This window comes from Panthera pardus, unplaced genomic scaffold, assembly GCF_024362965.1.
Source record: "Panthera pardus isolate Hobbes unplaced genomic scaffold, ASM2436296v1 HiC_scaffold_24, whole genome shotgun sequence".
Taxonomy (NCBI): domain Eukaryota; kingdom Metazoa; phylum Chordata; class Mammalia; order Carnivora; family Felidae; genus Panthera; species Panthera pardus.
The window spans coordinates 56,479,074-56,489,102 of NW_026526810.1; the positions used below are offsets into that span (position 1 = coordinate 56,479,074).

At 39.2% G+C, this 10,029-nt stretch overlaps 1 long non-coding RNA gene across 1 annotated transcript; it reads left to right on the forward strand.

The window, feature by feature from the left end:
- Window positions 1-953: 953 nt before the first annotated feature.
- On the forward strand, window positions 954-2,226 carry LOC109262628 (uncharacterized). Its single transcript, XR_002077847.2, has 2 exons — window positions 954-1,130; window positions 1,905-2,226. It is a non-coding gene; the product is annotated as an uncharacterized LOC109262628 (long non-coding RNA).
- The last annotated feature ends 7,803 nt before the right edge of the window (window positions 2,227-10,029 follow it).

Genomic DNA, 10,029 nt, shown 5'->3' on the forward strand with positions numbered 1-10,029 from the left:
CATTGTTTATAATGGCAAAACACCCCACAAAAACATGGCCTAAATGCTCAGCAATAGGAAAATGTATAAATAAAAAATAGTAATTATATAAAAGGAAATGTGATGAGTCATGTATACAGTTCTTTAACATTAGACACATGAAGAAATGTCCATACTCTAACATTTGGAAGAAAACAAAGCCTGTATAAAGGACAGAAAAGCATTACATAACAAATTGTATATCATTAATATATAGTATATATAACAATATATTATTAATAAATATTAGTTGATTAGCATATATTACTTGTATTATTAATATATAATATATACATTAAAAATTTTGTGTGTAAAATGAACCACAATGGCATTTCTGATTCCTCCTCTTATTGGATGTCAGTTATTAGTTTCACCAACTACACATGCTATCTCCTGAAAAAATTTGATTTTAAATGAAATAATGTCATGTTTATAGAATGCATGTTGAACATCTCTATGACATGTTTTTATCAAATGTTTTTTAAAGTCAGTACTCAGTTACTTTATACTTCCTCTGAGACTAGTGTGGAATTAGCTACATATGCCACCATTTGGGAAATATTAGGAGAGAGAAGGAAAAACAAAAGAGAAACAAGCACTTGCATATTGGTTTGGTATACTGGGTGCCTAACTGGCAATCTCACAGTGTCATTTCTCCCTAGCATCTCCAGGGTTATGAGGGTTGGGAAGAATTGTTTGTTTTGCAATAAAATTAGAATGAAAAATTCTACTTTGTAAACTAGATCAAAAAATTAAAATGAGAGAATGCATGTAAAGTCAGAATGTATGCATGTAAGCATCTAAAGAGAATAAAGTAAGTCATGTGAGAATTTATGTGTACATTGCCTGGGAAAAACAAATATCAAAAACCCCAGAATATTATTCCCAGAAGCCAGATGGCTTAATGCCTTTGAGGTTATATGGTCTGGGCTCCAACCCGAGGTCTATGACTTGCCAGCTGTATTGTCTACAGATTGAGTTATTCTTTTTACTCTTTATTTTCATTTGTTAAAAATCTGCCTAGCTCTCAGTACTATGGTAATGACTAAATGATTATATATACTCTCATATATATGAGTAGAGAGCAACGTTATAATGAAGACACGATCAAGGTATGGAATGCTTTATGAAAAAATGTTATTCCATCTTACAGAAAATACAAATATTATTTTATAAATCAGAATTTATAAATCTTGACTCCTCATAAATAGATGTTAATGTCATTATATATTAAAATGTTATTTTTAAAATTAACATGTTAAAAACCAAACTTAATTTAACTTCATTTAAATAAGTGGAGTCTAATTGATGAAGTCTAATATTAGTGGTGAGGGATTAAGTAAGGGAGAGCAGAGGTGGGAAACATTCCAGAATTTTTCTTTTTCTAAGTTGTGGAGTAACTTGTTTTATTTTCACTTATCTTTCTGTGATTTTTAAAAATATTTTCAAGAATATTTAATGGCCATGAATTATTATTATAATTTTTTAAAAAGCAACTAAAATTATGTCATGTTTTAAAGTGCATTTCTAGGTAAGGAGCCTTTCTTTAGGCCTTAGAAAGTAGCTGCTGGATGAACTGAGATGTCTTAGTGATCACTAGCACACCTGAACTTGGTCCCCTGTGTCATTCCTAATTCACAAGTCACCACTTTCTAACCCTCTTGACATCATTGTTTTCCTTGGACTAAACCAGGAGCCATAAGTGAGGGGTTGGGCTGTGTAGCAGGTTGAATGGTGGTCCCCCCAAAAACGATATGTCCATATCCTAACTCCTAGAACTTGGGAGTGTGACTTTACTGGGGGAAAAAAGTTGTTTGCACATGTAATTTAAAATCTCAAGATGAGATCGTCGTGGGTTATCTGGGCTCACCTCAATCCAATGACAGGTGACAGGAGACTAAGAAGACACTGATAAAGCAGAAAAGACCATGTGAAGTTGGAGCCATGTGAAGTGTTGCAGCCACAAGCCATGGAAAACCCGGAGCCACCAGAAGCTGGAACAGACAAGGAAACATTCTCTTTTTGAGCCTTTGGAGAGAACACGGCCCCTCCGACACCTTGATTTCAGACTTCTGATCTTTAGACTGGAAGAGAATGAATTTCTGTTCTTTGAAGCCTCCTGATTTGTAGCAGTTTGTCACAGGAGACTCAGGAAAGTCGTACAGGCTGCCAGGAAATTAACTCCATAAAATAACTTCTCTAAATCAATCCCAAGCGAGCCCCCTTTGTCTTTTATTTTTTAAGGCACATATCTCCTTAGAACTGCTTTGGAGAGGACTCCAAAGCTCTCTGCAAATCAGTGCTTCCTAATTCCACACATTTTCCTTCTTTGTTGATCTTTGAAACAATGGTTCTCAGCCTATGGGTCATGGATGCTTTGGTGGAGAGTGCTTTTAAGGCCATGTGTCTGGACTCTTTCTAGGCACTGTGTTATATCAGATATATGTATTAAAGTTTTGCCAATATCAGTAAATGGGGTTATTGAAACAAAAAAATTGTATTACATGGTTATCAAGTTATGGTGAATACGTAATCTCTCAGCTAATTCTCAGTTACTATCATGGGGCACCCAAATCTTTCTGACAAATAAGGGAGGTCTTCACATTGAAAAGATTGAGGCCACTGCTTTAAATTCAACACAACACCTTTCACTCATTATAGAACGAATTATTCTCTTCTGTAACAATATAGGACCTTCTTCACAGTAGTACTGAGATTATTCATTAATTATAGTGTACGATGTGTAGATAAATGAATGAACTTCACCTTCCTGTGACTTCTTATGAGAGAGTATCATATATATTTTAGGCTCCAGGGAATATAAAAATGAATGCATGTTGAATTGAATTAACTGAACATTTTATACTAGATTGATAAAATAGACAGTAGTATTACTACATATTGGATCAATTTTTAGCTTTGGGAATTCAGGGCTATCTCTTTCAGCCTCGGGTTCCTAAACTGTAATACGAGCTAGTTTTATTGTGTGTGGAGAGACTAAGTGAGATTATGTATGCGAAATTCCCATCAAAGCGCCCAGTATATGATAGATATGAGTGTAAAAGCCCCATCCCTTTGTATCCTCCAGCACTCAGGTCCTTTGCATCACCAGAGTAACCCTGGGAGAAATGCTAACTCTCCCGAGCCACACGTTAGTTATCATTTGGTCATGTTTGTTGCTCTTGATCAGACAATTTGCCTGAAAGGAATGTGTTCCCTTACTGAATTTTAGGAGAACATCCAGAATCAAATTAAAGTTCTTGTTGACTCGTATGTCATTAGCAAGAAAGATCTGACTTTATCTATACATATCCTAAGCAATTCTAGTAATTGAAAAGTGATCATGATTTTGGTTGGATGATGAAACATGTGTATTGAAATGTAAAAGCATCTTGGTTTCAGGGACAAAAGAATTGACTGACTGTAAGGCCAATGAGAAGATGGTGTGGGGTGAGGAGTCCTGTTATTTGACTCTACCAAACTCCGGGGCAGGTTATATGCTTATAGTCTTCTTTTCAGTGAGACAAACCTGGTCTGTTTATTTGGTTTGTTTAAGTAATTAGTTGTAAAATTAGGTTGGGATTTTTTAAGCTTGTGGTAGTTATTCTTTATGGGTCTGGGCCCTGAACAAAAATATTTCTTTAAGTTTTTTATTTGAGAAGAGCTTTCTTCAGGTGAGCTCTGGCAAACACTGTAAAAATGTATAAATCTGGAATGCTGGGAAGTATAGAAAAGGGAAGGAAATTACCTCAGTTTGGCAGGAGGCACAATGTTACTTTCTTTAATAAAATGCATCCTCTGTCCTAACTAGCCCGATGCAGCCCCATTGAGCATTTCATTGTATTCTGTCACTTAGCCCTGCCAGCCAGAGAAGGCAGCTGACACTGTGTACCTGATGTTACAAAGAGCCTATGTGTCCCCACTCTGGTTTTCACATTCTTCCGAGGGTTTGAAGGTAAAGCTGCTTTGTTACTCTTCTCAAGTCCTGTCACAAATGGTCTTTGACAGGCGTCCAGAAGGTCTGAGCAAGAACTGGTAGAGCTGGTTCCTGCCAGAAGTGCCACATGCATTGAGGATGGGAGGCAGGGGGCAGGAAGGGATTCTGTCTGAAAGCACCCAGTGACTATCCCCTAGCACTGGCAGAGAAAAACCACTTTCTAGGGGACAAATAGACATGACTGGAATGGAAGGGAAGTTCTGACAGGAGGGAGGACAAAGCTTGGGAGAGCACAACGACAGGTCACAGAAGCCTCTTGATACCTTGGCTTCTGTCTAAGGGCTACATTGATATCCATGACATTCCAGTCAATCAACTGGCCAATTTTTGTAGTGGGAGAATACATCCCTATGTGTGCTTCCATGTGTTTTATCTCTAAAATTCCAAATGTGCCTTTTATCTAATGGGTACAGTGATAAGTAATGTCATGCCTGTATTATACCACACTTGGTATGTTCAGCAATTCTTTCCTACTAATGATTCCAATAATGATAATTCCACACCCTTACATGTATGCATGTTATGACTAGCACAACTGATTGTGGTTTTTTGTGTTAGCATCAAAGTATTAAATATGGGCCTTGGAAGTAGTTCCTAATTATTAGAACTGTGTTTAACATACTTTCTTTTTTAATATACAATGACATTCATATTTCTTGAACTCCCGGTTTTAGTCCTAGGACCTTAATAAGAGAAGCCAAATCTCTTCAGCCTCTGATAATGCAATTCGAGTAGCATATGAGTCCTTGGTTTTCCTCACAGCAACCTCCGTACCTATCAGTCTTTTCTCATCTTACTGCTGTGGGCACATGGCAAGGTTGACTGATGGTCACAATGGTCACAATGGTCACATGCATCCAGGCTGGGGCATACTTCAGAGAAACATAGGCAATTCTTTCCCTTGTTTATCACTGGGGCACCTGGTTGGCTCAGTTGCTTAAGCATCTGACTCTTGATTTCGGCTCAAGTCATGGTCTCACAGTTCTTGGGATGGAGCCCCCTGTGGGCTGTGTGCCGACAGCATAGAGCCTGTTTAGGATTCTCGCTGTCTCCCTTTCTCTCTCTGCCCCTCCCCCACTTGTGCACTTTCTCTCTCTCTCTCTCTCTCTCTCTCTCTCTCTCTCTTTCTCTCTCAAAATAAATAAACATTTTTTAAAAGAAAAAGAAAATGTTTATCACTTACATGAGTCTCTCCATATAGATGACAATCTCAAGATAGGGAAATATTTGTTTATTTATTTATTATTATTGAGGGTCTCATGGTCATAAGAAGTATATACAAGGAAAGAGTTGTCATTAGAAAGTCTCTAATGAGCGTCTCTGTAAATCTGACAAAAGGAAATAATATTTGACAGCAGAGGTGATTAATGGAGTAGTGCAACAGGGGCCAATGAAATCCATTTCTTGTCTTTTCTCAGGAGAGTTCATAATGAGGCCAGTGACTTTCTCCAGTTCCTCAAACAGTGAAATTTTACTCTCTATCAACCACTGACTTCTCTCCTAGTAAAAACAAAACCTAACTATTCAGATTCTTGTTACCTATCCTCTCTCAGGTCATACAAGGGATTTGGAGATGACTAAACACACCACTCTCCTATGTAATATTGTTATGACAGTAGAACTAATGTGTGTACAACTGACCTCCTTTCCCTAATTTAAAAAAAAATCTGCTTTATAACATGTAGTGAAACTTGACACAAGGTGAAGAATGCAGGCCTTATATCCCTGTATCCATCTGAATACATATGGACGCATTAGAGAAGAGAGTAGTTGGAATGAGCCTTAAGACATGGGTGGGATTTTGAGAGTTAAAGGTGATATGGAGGGAATTATATGAGAACAATATAAAGACTCAAGATGATTATTGAATTATTATTACAGGGATTATTTGATTCAGGGCATCCAGTATACATGAGAATGGAGTATGGAAGGGTGAGATAAAAGTAGACTGGAGAATGTAGTGGAAGACTTTGAATGTCTAAGAGAGAAGGCAGGTTTTTATCTCAGCAGACAGTGGGAAATTAATGAATGTTTTAAAAACAAGAGAGTGATATGTTGGTGTTGTTACTTCATGTTGGCAGCTACGGGGTAGACCGGGAGAAAAGGCAACAGCGAGAGATTCATCTGAAGGTCTTTTGGAATAATTTGAGAAGTCATCAGGACTTGAATTAAGATGGGGACAATGGAAATAAAGAGGAAAGGACATAGATCTGAACAAATATAAAATAAAACTACTTAATTTGTCTCCCCCCCTTTGATCTATACCTTCCTTCACCTCTCCACATCCACAGATAGCTCTGTGGCTTCAAAATAGGAAAACTGAGGAAGCCAGAGGTAGGGGCTTTTAAAAGGAGTATGGAAGGAGGAAGGTGGAGGAAGACAATTTCAGTAGTAAACGTTTTTTTAATTACTGAGTTCCAGAACTTTTCTTGAGCAATTGTGCTAAAACCAACAGAGATAGAAGAAAGCATACCACACGATTGCAGTGTCTCATACTGTGGCATTTGACGACCATTATTGTGCAGGATTTAAAGCTAATATTTGGCATAAATGAAAAAGGCAGCAAAGTACACCTTGCTAAATTCTGAAAGTATAGTTATGGAAAATGATAAAGTATACGGACAAAGCATTAACCATTTGACACAGGGATACTTAGCTGTCACCCTTTTTTGTTGTTGAAATAGGAAGAGATAATTCAGGTTGCCCACAGCTTTGCCCCACATTGATAAGGGGACTCTGGATAGTTTAGACAAAATTGAGGTAAACATTGATTTAATTTATTGATACATACTTTCTTTTTATGCAAACTATACTGGCTTTATGTTGCTAATATAAATACAAAATTTCCTTTATAGACCAATTTATTTAAGAAAAAAGTTGAGTCAATTTGAAGGAAAATATTAGATAAATAATAGTGCAAGAATATGGCAAAAAAAGTCAAGATGCTTTTCAAATGGCTAAAGTTTGGAAAACCCTGATTTTTATGAACAAGACTGACTTTAACGTCCCCTAGTATTACATGTGGCTGCACTATACCTGATCTCTGCGGCAATCCCCCTGATCCCATTTGCTCAGTCTTCATATCTACCACAAGGCTGTGGGAAAGCAGGAGCGTCGTTGCTCCAAAGGAACAACAACAAAGATAAAGTAGCCACTGCCATCACTGTACAATCCAGATTAGCATAAATTCTGTTTTCTGTTTTCACATTTTTCATCAGAGTAACTGTTGTCACCCTAACAAAACTGTCATCTGTTTAAGGTTGGGGCTTAAATCCACAGAAACTCTGTGGGTAAAGTAGGAGTTTCGAACTGAGCTCTGGATTCTGCCACTTACCATCTCTGGGAACTACAGCAAGCCACCTGGCTACTGTGAGCCCTAGTTTTTAGAACTACAAAGAGGATACTAATACTATTTCTGTGGGGTTATGTGAGGGCTAAAGGAGATAAGAGATATCATGCCCTTCTTGGAAGTGATATATACCATGCTTACTCCCTCCCCTTACCTCTCCTGTTGGCACAGCTCCTGCCTGCCTCTCTGACCCCATGTCCTACACTGAGTTCCTCTGCCTGTGACTCAGCCTTCCTGTTCTTCTCCCCCAGGTCCCACTGTGGGACCTTTGCATTTTCTTCTACCTGAGTGTTCTTACCCATACCTACAGATATCTTTTTCCTCACCTCAAATAAATTTCAATTTAAACATGATCTCTCCAGGGCCCGTGCCTGATGCCTCATTGAAATCACCCCACTGCCATCAATCAGCCCCACCATCTCTTTTTATCCCCTCTCCCACGTAAATTTTATTTATAGCACTGATTACTACTTGAAATTGCATCCTATATTTATTTGCTTTCTTGTTGTCTGTCTCCCCCCACCCCCCGCCATAGAATACAGGTGTTTGGCTTGTTCATCACTATATCCTTGGCCTCTGGAATGGTGTCTGTACTCATATTATCATTATTAATGAATAAAATTCAACAATTCTAAAGGAATTTTGAAAAAACACTACAGAATTTACTGATCACTTGCTAATACTAAGTGGAGAGACATTCTAAACCAGTATAAAAAATGGTTTGCCCTAAAAGCATAAGAAATCATCATATACAAATTTTGTCTTATTGTGGGATCAGAAGCTAATTAGTGGAACATTTTAGACAAGGGAAATTGCAGAGAAGGCACTGAATATGCAGAGGAGCCTGGAGAGGCTTCAGGGAGGAAAGGATTGGAAGGCACTGGAGGCAGAGGGTCCCCAAGCTGGCCGTCCATGGGTCAGAAGCACGGTTGGAGGTCCTCATGACAGGTCTCATCCAAGCCACGTGTACCACATCTACATTGACTGTCCGGTAATGGGCACATCTGGGGGTGAGAGGATGGTGTATGAGATTTTCACCCCTTGTGTTTTCCTCATCTCTCCAGTTGGGCTCTTCGGGAGGGTGTGTGAGTGTGTGAGTGTGTGTGTGTATGTGTGTGTGTATATGCGTGTGTGTTTCTTTTCCTTGGCTCCCAAGTCACATCAGTCTGCTCCTGGTACTTGGCAACCCAGCACGCTTCCTCCCACTAACGACAAGGCTGTCTGCAAAACAGAACAACATCTTTGAGATGGGGTGTTTATCTGGGCAGCGTACAGCCTCTGCAGCCCACAGGGGCCTCTCCTTCAAAGGCATTGCTGAACGGGGCTCACCTGATGAAAGCCCGAACTGTGTATGCTTGACTTGATTTACGGGCAACGGCCAGCTCATTAGGCGCACTGGCCTGAGGAAGCTAGTCGGCTGTGGGGACAAATGTTTGTGTAGCTCGGTGGTGCCCACAAGGCTGTTTGCAGCTTGGGGGCTGAAGTACAAAGGGGGCAGTGATAAGCGGTTGTGGAATCCATGGCTGGCTCAGGGAGCACTAACTGCCCAGGAGATTGATATCTGGGGTGCAAAGGCTAAAAAAATTAGATTAATTTAGCTCAGCTGTGCTCACTGACGGATTGGGTTGCAGCTGGTGCTGAAACATTAGAGATCAGACCTCAGCGATCGAGGGTCAAGTCTCAAGTTGGAAGGAAGGGAGTAAGATGGATTGCCTCTCAGCACGCCTGCTCCCCAGGAAAACGATAGCCTGCAAAGGCAGCCCAGAATTACAGATAATCCTATAGAGCATCAGTAAAAAAGTAAGTTATGTTCCTCGGGAGATGGCATTGGAAATTGGGAGCCATGTCTTCTAATCCTGGGATGTCACTTGGTACGAACTACTTTAAAAATATTGTCAACTTCATGAAGTAAGAATTAAATAATAACAAAGGAATCTGAAAAACAAGTAGAACCTTCTCTGAATTCTATTATTTTATTTAAAGGTATTTCCACTATCCCTGCTAGTATAATGATTATTTTGTTGTGGCCCTGGCTCTTTACCTCCCAAGTTCATCTCCTGAGAAAATATCTCCACCTGTATGTTTGCCTTTAAAAAATTCTTTACTATCCCACTTTGATTCCTGGGTGGGAAGTCTAGTAGACTTCAAATTCAACACCCATGCAAGAAAGAAAACGTTTTTTTCACTAGCAACCCATTGTTCTGTGTTACTATTTGAGGGAACCACTCTCTTTTTTAAATGTTTGTTTATTTTTGAGAGACAGACAGAGACAGAGTGGGAGCAGGGGAAGGGAGAGAAAGAGGGAGACACAGAATCCGAGGCAGGTTCCAGGCTCTAAGCTGGCAGCACAGAGCCCAACGTGGGGCTTGAACTCACGAAGCATGAGATCATAACCTGAGCTGAAGTCAGACACTCAACCGACTAAGCCACTTAGTTGCCCCATTAAGGGAACCACTCTTAAGTTTACTCTTTATTAAATTGTCAACGCTTTCACTTCTTTTAATACAATTCCTTTTAAAGGTTACCATTTATTGAACACTTCCTATGTATCAGGTACTATGCAAATTCTTTATATAATGGAGAGAACCATTGTCCCAATTTACACATGTTGTTTAAGAGAGTAATGCCACTTCTTTTCTCCAAAGGGTCCAAATTTGGATGATAA